At 37.4% G+C, this 12,029-nt stretch overlaps 1 protein-coding gene across 1 annotated transcript in view; it reads left to right on the forward strand.

Moving 5' to 3' along the window:
• LOC130929558 (cadherin-6-like) overlaps nt 1-12,029 on the forward strand; it is a 127,502-nt gene that overhangs the window by 38,189 nt on the left and 77,284 nt on the right. The window lies entirely within an intron of this gene.

The following is a 12,029-nucleotide window of genomic DNA, read 5'->3' on the forward strand; positions in this document are numbered from 1 at the left end:
GTCATTAAGTGTCATCCGACACATTATGTCACTAACTCCATTTATGTCCAGCTCGGATCTTTTACATTCATTCAAAAGTGAGATATGACATCTGTTATAAGCATTTATTAATGCTCATGACAGTGTCATGTCATAATTATGATTGTCTAATGACAGTCTTATGGCGCTACTGTCAAATAAAGTGTTGCCAAATGCTACTGGTGCACGCTAATTATTGGTCCTATAGTTATCAGTCCGATTAGAGGAATTATGACGTCATCCCGATAATTCCAATAACATTTATAATAGGACCGATAATATGTAGTGTTCTGGCTTTACATTTCACACACTAGTATGGGAAATCAGTTGACCATTTGAGGGCCATTGCTCCCACCTGCTGGTCAGAATAATTCACTGCATCTATTTTTTGTTACAGTAGTTTGGTTCAATCACTTACACATTGCGGTGTCTAGCGGTAGCATTGACAGTCGTGAATGCTTTCTGTTACGTTTCCGCCTCGGAAATAGATGTAAGTATTTTATGTTTACTACAACATATGGATGTGCAATATATGTTTACTTCTGTGGTGATGGATCATATGTACAGAACTTCATAAGTTGTGTTATAGAAGCCAGCCAATGCTTTCGTAGCTCAAGCTAGTGTGCTATGCTATACATATAATAGTTGTGTGTACACGTGTATTTTGCAGTTTGATGTATATTTAGTATTGAATATGTGTATTTTTCTGTTGTACTTTCACAATATTAAGACGAGTGTCTTCCCATAAAAGCAAGAAAAGACGGTGTCTAGCGGTAGCATTGACAGTCGTGAATGCTTTCTGTTACGTTTCCGCCTCGGAAATAGATGTATTTTATGTTTACTACAACATATGGATGTGCAATATATGTTTACTTCTGTGGTGATGGATCATATGTACAGAACTTCATAAGTTGTGTTATAGAAGCCAGCCAATGCTTTCGTAGCTCAAGCTAGTGTGCTATGCTATACATATAATAGTTGTGTGTACACGTGTATTTTGCAGTTTGATGTATATTTAGTATTGAATATGTGTATTTTTCTGTTGTACTTTCACAATATTAAGACGAGTGTCTTCCCATAAAAGCAAGAAAAGACGGTGTCTAGCGGTAGCATTGACAGTCGTGAATGCTTTCTGTTACGTTTCCGCCTCGGAAATAGATGTAAGTATTTTATGTTTACTACAACATATGGATGTGCAATATATGTTTACTTCTGTGGTGATGGATCATATGTACAGAACTTCATAAGTTGTGTTATAGAAGCCAGCCAATGCTTTCGTAGCTCAAGCTAGTGTGCTATGCTATACATATAATAGTTGTGTGTACACGTGTATTTTGCAGTTTGATGTATATTTAGTATTGAATATGTGTATTTTTCTGTTGTACTTTCACAATATTAAGACAAGTGTCTTCCCATAAAAGCAAGAAAAGACCATGCCTTGTGGTTTATGGAAGTGCATTCATTCTTAGCTGGCTGTCAGGCAGTGCAGAAGTTCAAAAACTCAGCTTATAGATTTAAAAAATTATATATTTATTATCGGTTATTGATATCGGTATCGGCTTTGAGGAGCGTGAAGTTATCGATGTCGGTATCGGTTTCAAAAAATGGATATCATGCAACCCTACCAAATACCATAACTACCAATTAACGACACAACTGGAACAGTAACTGAAGAAATAATTAGCACAGAACATGAATTTTGATTGTTACAGTGATACGAAAAAGTATCTGAACCTTTTGGAATTTCTCACATTTCTGCATAAAAACACCATCAAATGTGATCTGATCTTTGTCAGAATCACACAGATGAAAAAACTGTGGAAAAAAAAAACAGAAAAACAGTCTGCCGTGGCGCAGTTGGTAGCTAGAGTTGTTCTGGAACCGAAGGGTCAGCGGTTCAATTCCTGGCTACGACGACCCACTGTTGAAGTGCCCTTGGACAAGCCCTAATTTGTCCCCAATGGGTTGGCCAGAGCCTTGCATGGCAGCAGCACCATTGGTGTGTGAAAGGGTAAATGTGTGCTAATGTAAAGCATTTTGGACATGGTAACCATGTAGTTAAATGCGCAATATACTGTAAGTACTCTCCGTTTACCATTTAACGAAAACGACCCAAACATTTATAGGTTTTCATATTTCAATGAGGATTGTGAGAGAATTTTATTCATGCTTAAAACTAAGGCTGTCAAACGATTAAAATTTTTAAACAGCTTAAAAATTAATTAATCGCAATTTAAACCATCTATAAAATATGCCATATTTTTCAGTAAATTATTGTTGGAATGGAAAGACACAAGATGGATATATACATTCAACATACTGTACATAAATACTGTATTTGTTTATTATAACAATAAATCAACAAGATGGCATTAACATTATTAACATTCTGTTAAAGCGATAAATGTTAGTACAAGTTATAGAAATTTTATATTAAAACCCCTCTTAATGTTTTCATTTTATTAAAATTTGTAAAATTTTCAATCAAAAAATAAACTAGTAGCTCGCCATTGTTGATGTCAATAATTACACCATGCTCACTCATGGCACTAACCCATAAAATCAGTTGGACCCAAACGCCAGCAGAGGGCACCAAACACCATAAAACAAGTAACAAGCAGACATTACACTGTACTGTCATTTTAGTCTGTTTGAGCTGTGCATGTGCGTTAATAGCGTCAAATATTTTAACGTGATTAATTTAAAAAATTAATTACCGCCCGTTAACGCGATAATTTTGACAGCCCTACTTAAAACACAACCATTATACATCATATTTTGTATGCTTTTGTTATGCTTGCATGAGAACATTGTAGCATAGAGCATCATTGTTATATTAACCTGTTTGAGTGTGCCTTCCCGTAGCCTTGACTATTGTAGACTGTATCACAATATGCCCAAATATGGACTGTTATGTTCCTGTGTTTTCCAATATGCCCTGAATGAATACAACGGGCGACTGTGGCTTATCAGACTGAGCTCATCATCATTCTAGGAGTCGGTGTTCAAGGTCATACCTTGAGGTGTTTTTCCCCTACTAGAGATGTTTTTCTGTAACTTGAGATGTTTTTTACCAGGATATGCTATAGTAAGTTTCGGTTTTGTTTCTATGATGTCAACCCATAAATAGAGGCATGCTCTGCATTTCTCTTTTGTCCACATTCGGAGAGGACGCTTTGTGCATGGCTCTGCGTCTGTACCCGAGAGCTCTTGTTCATAAAGCCTTCGAAGCAAAGCAATCCATGGTTGGGGTCTGATTCATTTCTCATCGAGCTATCGAGTTAACACTTGTCTTGGGAGTTCAAAGTTGAATTTCCTTGTCAAGGATAGTATGCAAACAATGTCAGAAGGGGGAAAATAAGTGGGTGAGACATCACATGTAATATTTTGTGGCCCCCTTTGGCAGCAATGACTTCAACCAGATGGTTCTTGTAGCTGTAGATCAGTCTGGCACATCGATCAGGACTCATCTTGGCCCATCATTCTCGACAAACCCGCTGTAGTTCTGTCAGATTCCTGGGATGTCTGTCATGAATCGCTGTCTTTAAGTCATGCCACAGCATCTCAAGGGGGTTCAAGTCAGGACTTTGTCTTGGCCACTCCAGAACGTGTATTTTGTTCTTCTGAAACCATTCTGAAGTTGATTTACTTCTGTGTTTTGGATCATTGTCTTGTTGCAGCATCCATCCTCTTTTTAGCTTCAACTGTCTGACAGAAGGCCTCAGGTTTCCTGCAAAACATCCTGATAAACTTTTGAATTCATTCTTCCATTAATGATACATTTATCCAGGCCCTGAAGGAGCGAAACAGCCCCAAATCATGATGCTGCCTCCACCATGCTTCACGGTAGGGGATGAGGTGTTGATGTTGGTGAGATTTTCCATTTTTCTTCCACACATGATGTTGTGTCTTACTCCCAAACAACTCAACTTTGGTTTCATCAGTCCACAAAATATGTTGCCAAAACTTCTGTGGCGTGTCCAAGTGCCTTTTTGTTAACATCAAACGAGCAACAATGTTTTTGTTTTTTTTTAGACAACAGTGGCTTCTTCCGTGGAGTCCTCCCATGAACACCATTCTTGGCCATAGTTTTACATATAGTTGATGTGTGCACAGAGTTATTGGACTGTGCCAGTGATTTCTGTAAGTCTTAAACAGACACTAGGGTTTTTTTAACCTCTCTGGGTGTTCTACGCTGACCTCTTCGCGTCATCTTTGGTGGACGGCCACTCCTTGGGAGTGAAGCAACAGTGCCAAACTCTCTCCATTTGTAGACAACTTCTCTGACTGTCGATTGACATCCAGACTTTAAGAGATAGTTTTGTATCCTTTCCTAGCTTTATGCAAATCAACAACCTTGACCGCAGATCTTCAGACAGCTCTTTTGACCGAGTCGTGATGCACATCAGACAATGCTTCTCATTAAGACATTTCTTTCCAGGTGTGTGTTTTATAGTGGGCAGGGCAACTTTAAACTACTCAACAGTGCTTGGGCACACACCTGACTTAAAATGTTTAATAAAAATTGGTTTCAATTGCTCTTTAAGTCTCCTTAGGCAGAGGGTTTACTTACATATTTTACCTCTTCGAATATTGTTTGCATGCTATCCTCATTAAAATATGAAAACCTATAAAGGTTTGGGTGGTTTTATTGAAAACAGACACTGAAAACAGACAAGTTTGTATGATTTTGACAAAGATCAGATCACATTTGATGGTGACTTTATGTGAGAAATTCCAAGAGGTTCAGATACTTTTTCATACCACTGTACATTTATAGCGCGACCAGTCGTTTTATTTTAAGAAGTAGGAGAGATTGTTATAGCCTTATAAAGAGCTTTACTAGCTGTGACGTGTGTGTCTACGTCCACCGAACAGAATGCTATGACGACGCCAGCGCTCACTGCCGCCGGGAACGCACCCTAAGGGGGGGGCCACAGGGGCACTGTTCCCCTCTCTAATTTGAATGGCCCCTGAAGTGCTCCGGTTCCCATTTTATTACATAGCATGGCAATCGGGGAATTCTTCTTTTCTGAAGTGAGAGAAAATGAAATAATGTTGTTTCTAGAGTACTGCTGAAACGATTAATCGATTAACTCGAGTAATATAATTAAAATGGTGTTGTAATGGTTTATTATGAAAGTGTTTGCATTTAGTTGCATTAATTTGGATGGATACACTGCCCTCTTGTCTGCCTCATTTCACAAGGCTGAATCCAGCTGTTCCCTGTTAAGACCAACATACGCTAATTTTTTGTTTGAGCTAATTTTTTTTACAATGCATTTGTGGTTTAGTTTATAGGTATATTTAGCTGTTTTTTATGGGAATATGTATCCGAACCATTTGTTAAGAACATTGTTAAAAAAAAACTTTTTTTTTTTTTTTAAACTTTAGCATTTTATAGCATTTAAGCTAGCGGACTTTTGCTATGTAAGTTAGCCAATTATTCTTTTGTTGGACATAGATCCTCATTTTAAAAAAAATTTTGGTACCGTTTTAGGCCCAGCTCAGGTATTTTAATTTTTCACGTTCCTTATCCGATTACTCGATTATTCAAACTAACTAGTTCATCGATGAATCGACTACTAAAATAATCGATAGCTGCAGCCGTATTTTAGAGCGGTGTTTTTCTAACTGATGTGCCGTGGCACACCAGTGTGCCCGTGAGAGATCGTCAGGTGTGCAGCGGGAAATTATCCAATATCGCATTTTTTTCTTGTTTACGTCGTTGCTGAAGGAAGGAAGGAGTAGGTTGAAGGTTGCGGTTGTGTGCAGATGAGCGAGGTACTGCTCGTGTCGCATTCAAGAACTGCTTGTCCAATTTTGCAAAATGAGCCCAGTTCCATTTTTAGTTTTATGTGTGATAACAAAAAACGAGAAATGAATCGTCTTCCGTTTCCCGAGTAAAAGCTGGCACTTCAATAACAGAAACGAGCCTTAATCCGTTTTCCACCAAGTTTACTTTTAAAATAAGCCAGGGGGGGCCAACCCTGGTCCTCGAGAGCCGCAATCCAGCTTGTTTTCCATGTCTCCCTCCTCCAACACACCTGAATCAAATGATCAGCTCATCAGCAAGTTCTGCAGTTGCCTGATTACAATCCTGATAATTTGATTCAGATTTTTGGAGGAGGGAGACATGGAAAACAAGCTGGATACAATGTTCTTCTTATTCTTTTTCTTATAAATTAATATTATGCGGCTGTAGCAGGGTCTTGTTGCCCCCTCTGGTGAGATCCATCTTCGGACATGTCTCTCCAAAAATCTTCTAGCTAAATTGGCTAAGCATGTGTGCAGGTATTTCATTAGATGTCAAGCCATCTGTTTTCACGCTAATTACCGTACTGGCCCGAATATAAGACGATGTTTTTTTGCATTGAAATAAGACTGAAAAAGAGGGGGTCGTTTTATATTCGCGGTCTAGACGTTATACCCATTCACGACTCTAGATGGCGCCAGATATCATTGAAGCGATGTTCTGTCATGACAGATCTAAGCTACTCTCAAGTTTAACCAGTTTGCATTATTTGTAGGGCTGTCAAACGATTAAAATTTTTAATCGAGTTAATTACAGCTTAAAAATTAATTAATCATAATTAATCGCAATTAATCGCAATTCAAACCATCTCTAAAATATGCCATATTTTTCTGTAAATTATTGTTGGAATGGAAAGATAAGACACAAGACGGATATATACATACAACATACTGTACATAAGTGCTGTATTTGTTTATTATAGCAACAAATCCGCAAATGGCATTATTAACATTTTTTCTGTTTATGTGATCCACGGATAGTAAGACTTGTAGTTCATAAAAGATAAGTGTTATAGTTACAAGTTAGAGTAAATTTATATTAAAACCCCTCTTCATATTTTCGTTTTAATAAAATTTGTACAATTTTCAATCAAAAGCAGAGTTAATATAATAATAAGAAGAATAAAAATAATAATAATAAGAATTGAGTGACCAAACTCTGAGTAATGCCAGTTCACTTTGCATTGTTGTTTAGCTGTGTGAGAATAGGGCCTCATTACTACAGACTGAAGTGCTTTTCTTTTTGTGAACATTTTTTTTTTTTGAGAGATAGCAATATTATTTTTGTTGTGCTTTCACTAAATGATACTTCTGTTTGTTGTGAAGGAGTTGCAGAAGCTTATGCCAATAAACGGCGCAGCCCAAAGAACGCCTGTGTCCATTCGCCTTTATAACAGATATATCTCTGTGCATATCTTACCCAAAATACAACAAGAGACACATGATTGCCACTAAAAGAAAGCAAACTTACCGAAATATGTGTGGAGCACAAAGCAACAGCATAAACGTCTCACAACTACTAATTCTCCCACTATTAGAGGGAATAACATTAGTATGGAACGGCGCTGCGCTGCCCCCAAGCGGCCGGTGTCATTCTCTTCACTCTTGATGTCCATAAACGGCCTCATTGAAATCTGTTTGAGGCAATGCGAGAGCGGCTCATTCAGTGCATGCGTTAATTGCGTCAAATATTTTAACGTGATTAATTTTAAAAAATAATTAACGCCCGTTAACGCGATAATTTTGACAGCCCTAATTATTTTATTGCAATGTTTTTCCTTATTGAGATTTGTTTCAAGACTACAGTTACAGTTAGACTTCACATTGATGGTTAATGCAGTTATTGCAATTTTGTTGTTTTATCACAATACATTGGTTTATTTACATTTCAAAAACCAGAAGCCTTTCATTTACGAATGTGATTGCGCTTTAATTTACATATTTAAATGTTCAGATATTGAAATTTGAATGAGGCAAAATAACATGCTTTTTCTCTCAAATATATTCTTATAATCATTTGTTTCGGATGTACTGTAATTATTTTCTGTATAAAAATTGGTGTTCAAAAAGTCTTTTTTCAAACGTGAGTCTTATATTCGGGCCAATACGATATTAGCACCAGGGGGCGACAAGATGGTGATATGAATAGGAAATGACCCCGAAATCCCCCAAAATCAAAAGGAAGTGACCTGATATAGAAAGTGTCACAGCAAAGCTACCATTGCGATTTCTCCAGAAATTGCATTTTTTTTTATTACAATTCTGCATACAGATCACAATATAATCAATAATAAAATATGAAACAGCATCTCAATCACGCAGTTCATTCCATTCTCATGTCGTTGAATGGACTTTTCTGGTTATCTCGGGGCATAAAAAGACATTTGAAATGGACAGACCTTACATTTAAAAGTAGAAAACGCTGATTAGGAGCGAAATTGTGCTGTAAATGCTGATAAAGAGCGATATGTATTATCCTTGTGAATTTAGCTAATTGACTGAGTCAAGGTCAAGGCTGCAGTGACTGACTGGGAGTTGGATTATTTTCTTGGCGTTCACAGGAGCGTGACCTTTGTACCCAGGGAAGTGAACACACTGAAACATTGGGGACAATAGCTTTTCGTAGATATCCACTGGTATGGAAAAATAGATATAAATATTTATATATGGATTTGGATATAGTTACACTCTTATAGTGCCTTTCCACCTTCAACACTATATCCTTATCTACCTACTGGTGACACAGCACCAGGAGCAACGTGGATATACGTATATGTATTAGGGCTGTCAAACAATTAAAATTTTTAATCGAGTTAATTACAGCTTAAAAATTAATTAATCGTAATTAATCACAATTAATCGCAATTCAAACCATCAATAAAATATGCCATATTTTTCTGTAAATTATGGTTGGAATGGAAAGATAAGACACAAGATGGATATATACATTCAACATACGGTACATAAGGACTGTATTTGTTTATTATAACAATAAATCAACAAGATTGCATTAACATTATTAACATTCTGTTAAAGCGATCCATGGATAGAAAGACTTGTAGTTCTTAAAAGATAAATGTTAGTATAAGTTATAGAAATTTTATATGAAAACTCCTCTTAATGTTTTCGTTTTAATAAAATTTGTAAAATTTTCAATCAAAAAAATAAACTAGTAGCCCGCCATTGTTGATGTCAATAATTACTTACACAATGCTCATGGGTGCTGAAGCCTATAAAATCAGTCACACCCAAGCACCAGCAGAGGGCGGCAAAACTCCATAAAATACAATTAACATGTGGGCATGTCACTGTACTGTCATTTAAATCTGTCTGAGCGGGGCATGTGCGTTAATTGCGTCAAATATTTTAATGTGATTCATTTAAAAAATTTATTTCCGCCCTTTAACGCGATAATTTTGACAGCCCTAATATGTATATATAAAAATTTGTATGAGTGTATACAGTAAACACACATACATATGTATATATGTATAGTGAGGGAAATACAGTAGTCTGAAAAGGTATCTGAACCTTTTGGAATTTTTCACATTTCTGCATAAAATCACCATCAAATGTGAGCTGATCTTTGTCAAAATCACACAGATGAAAAAACTTTCTGCTTTAACTAAAACCACCCAAACATTTATAGGTTTTCATATTTTAATGAGGATAGTATGCAAACAATGACAGAAGGGGGCAAAATAACTAAGTGAACCATCACATTTAATATTTTGTGGGCACCCCTTTGGCAGCAATAACTTCAACCAGACGCTTCATGTAGCTGCAGATCAATCTGGCACATCGATCAGGACTAATCTTCTCTACAAAACTGCTGTAGTTCAGTCAGATTCCTGGGATGTCAGGCGTGAATCGCTGTCTTTAGGTCATACCACAGCATCTCAATGGAGTTCAAGTCTGGACTTTGACTTGGCCACTCTAGAATGTGTATTTTGTTCTTCTGAAGCCATTCTGAAGTTAATTTGCTTCTGTGTTTTGGATCATTGCAGCCACTTTTTAGCTTCAACTGTCTGACAGACTGCCTCAGGTTTTCCTGCTAAAAGTTTGAATTCATTCTTCCATTGATGATTGCAAGTTGTCCAGGCCCTGAGGCAGCAAAACAGCCCCAAATCATGATGCTCCTTCCACCATGCCTCACAGTGGGGATGAGGTGTTAATGTTGGGGAGCTGTTCCATTTTTCCTCCACACATGATGTTGTGTGTTACTCCCAAACAATTCAACTTTGGTTTCATCAGTCCACAAAATATTTAGCCAAAACTACTGTGGAGTGTCCAAGTGCCTTTTTGCAAACGTTAAACGAGCAAAAATGTTTTTTGTTTTTTTTATATATACAGCAGTGGCTTCCTGCGTGGAGTCCTCCCATGAACACCATTCTTGGCCATAGTTTTACATATAGTTGAAGTGTGTACATAGATATTGGACTGTGCCTATGATTTCTTTAATTCTTTAGCAGACACTCTTGGGTTCTTTTTTACCTGTCTGAATATTTTGTGCTAAACTCTTGGCGTCATCTTTGGTGGACAGCCACTCCTCGGGATAGAAGCGACAGTGCCAAACTCTCTCCATTTGTAGACAACTTCTCTGACTGTCGATTGATGAACATCCAAGCTTTTCGAGATGGTTTTGTATCCTTTCCCAGCTTCATACAAATCAACAATCCTTGATCGCAGGTCTTCAGACAGCTCTTTTGACTGAGCCATGATCAGACAATGCATCTTATCAAGACATGTCCGACCAGGTGTGTGTTTTATAGTGGGCAAGGCAGCTTTAAACCACTCATCAGTGATTGGGCACACAACTGACTTAAATTATTTGGTAAAAATTGGTTTCAACTGCTCTCTAAGGCTGGGTTCATACTACAGGTCTAAATGCATAAATCCGATTTTTTTGCCATATGTTTTTTTGGCCTGCCCGTTCAGACTGCCTTTGTCCATGGGGACTGTTCAAGTATCACGCATGTGCACTAATTCGCAGTCCGTGATGCGCTCAGTAGAGACCCGCATGCGAAGAAGCATCAACACAAATTACCACAAATGCTAGCGGTATGTCATTCCAGACTGATCATATTTTGATTTCCAAAAAGAGGACACAAATAACAGACACTAATAATCCCCGTTTAGTCTTATATTTAAAGTTTATATGGACTGAAAGAACGCATACACGCACACACGAGCCTTGACGTGTGTGCGTGAAATGACGTGGGTGCGTCAGTTTGTCCCGATTCGGCCATGTGTGCTATAATAAAATATTGCTCATTCGGCGCACAGAATGAAAATCGAAAATTGTAAGGCTTATTCTTCATTTTATTTTTTTATGACTGTGGTCAAGCCCGTTTTGTGCGCTAATGCCTACATGGCTCCCGTCCACCGTGCCTCTTGCTCTTTGCGGGCGTAATTGCTGCATGAAATCCGATTTGGGAGTCTTGACAGTTCAGACCGCCGGTCACGTTTTGAAAAAATGTGGCCCAGATCAGATTTGAACCACATGCGAAAGTGACCCAGATCAGATTTGAAATGGTCCACTTCTCTGTGACTTGTCCCGTTCAGACCGTCAAGTTAATGCCTAACTCGAGTCGGAAAAACACGAAAAAAATCGGATTCGTGCATTAAGACCTGTAGTATGAACCTAGCCTAAGTCTCCTTAGGCAGAGGATTCACTTATTTTCACCCCTCTGTCATTATTTGCGTGCGATCCTTATTAAAATATGAAAACCTATAAATGTTTGGGTGGTTCTAGATAATGCAGACACTGTATTTTCATCTGTGTGATTTTGACAAAGATCAAGTCACACTTGATGATTTTATGCAGAAATGTGAGAAATCCCAAAAGGTTCAGATTCTTTTCCATACTATTGTATTTCCCTCACTGTACATATATACATATGTGTGTTTACTGTATAACACATACACATTCCGATATATACATGAACTGGATGTCTATTGTTGTCAATGGTAGGCAATGATTTAACTGTTATTCTTTCTTTCTTCTATTTTTTTCTTCACTTTGTTTTATTTTTATTTAACTTTTTTAGTTTTAAAAAAATAGAGAAAATGACAAAACAATGTAAATATTATGTGTAATTGTACTTATTCATCGCTCAGTCAAAAAAAGAAATTGGACGTGTAGTCCTGTCATTGGCAGCAAATTAGTCAATGAAAAGAAAAAGATATATACAGTA

This window comes from Corythoichthys intestinalis, chromosome 14 (assembly GCF_030265065.1).
Source record: "Corythoichthys intestinalis isolate RoL2023-P3 chromosome 14, ASM3026506v1, whole genome shotgun sequence".
Taxonomy (NCBI): domain Eukaryota; kingdom Metazoa; phylum Chordata; class Actinopteri; order Syngnathiformes; family Syngnathidae; genus Corythoichthys; species Corythoichthys intestinalis.